This window comes from Triticum aestivum, chromosome 4A, assembly GCF_018294505.1.
Source record: "Triticum aestivum cultivar Chinese Spring chromosome 4A, IWGSC CS RefSeq v2.1, whole genome shotgun sequence".
Lineage (NCBI taxonomy): Eukaryota > Viridiplantae > Streptophyta > Magnoliopsida > Poales > Poaceae > Triticum > Triticum aestivum.
Genome location: NC_057803.1, coordinates 26668911 through 26669453, shown reverse-complemented (window position 1 = coordinate 26669453; position 543 = coordinate 26668911).

Below are 543 nucleotides of genomic sequence, written 5' to 3'. Positions count from 1 at the left end.
GGAGCTAGGGATGAGGCGGCGGTCAAGCATGGACGTGGGCTCCGCCCAGAACCGCCGCTAACCTTCGGCTGTCGGTATACCTGGCCAAACCTCGTGCCGGGCCGAGCCAAGCCCGAGCCAAAAAACATGGGCCTGATCCTGGCCCGGCCCGGCAATCGGGCCTAGTTTTTGGGCCAAAGCCTGGCCCGAACATGTAAAAGCCCGCTGGGCCTCGGGCCTTGGGTCGGGCCCCTTCAGAAAACTGCAAAAATGACGGGCCCGGGCCCGGCCTGGCCAGGCCATCGGGCTCAAAATCTAGGCTCGAGCCCGGCCCGAGAGCAGCGTCGGGCCGGACCGGGTCGGGCTTTTTCGGGCCAGGCTACCCATGGCCAGGACTAGCTGTCGGCCATGGCGGAGCAGCTCCTCTGTGCCAGATCCTGTGAGGGAGAAGAAGGGAGGAGGGGGCGGTGACGTCGGCGAGCCCGCGCCCTGGGGTTGGGGCTGCGGCGGTGGTCGGACATGGGCTCCGCCCAGAACCGCCGCTCACCTTGGGCCGTCGTCCAT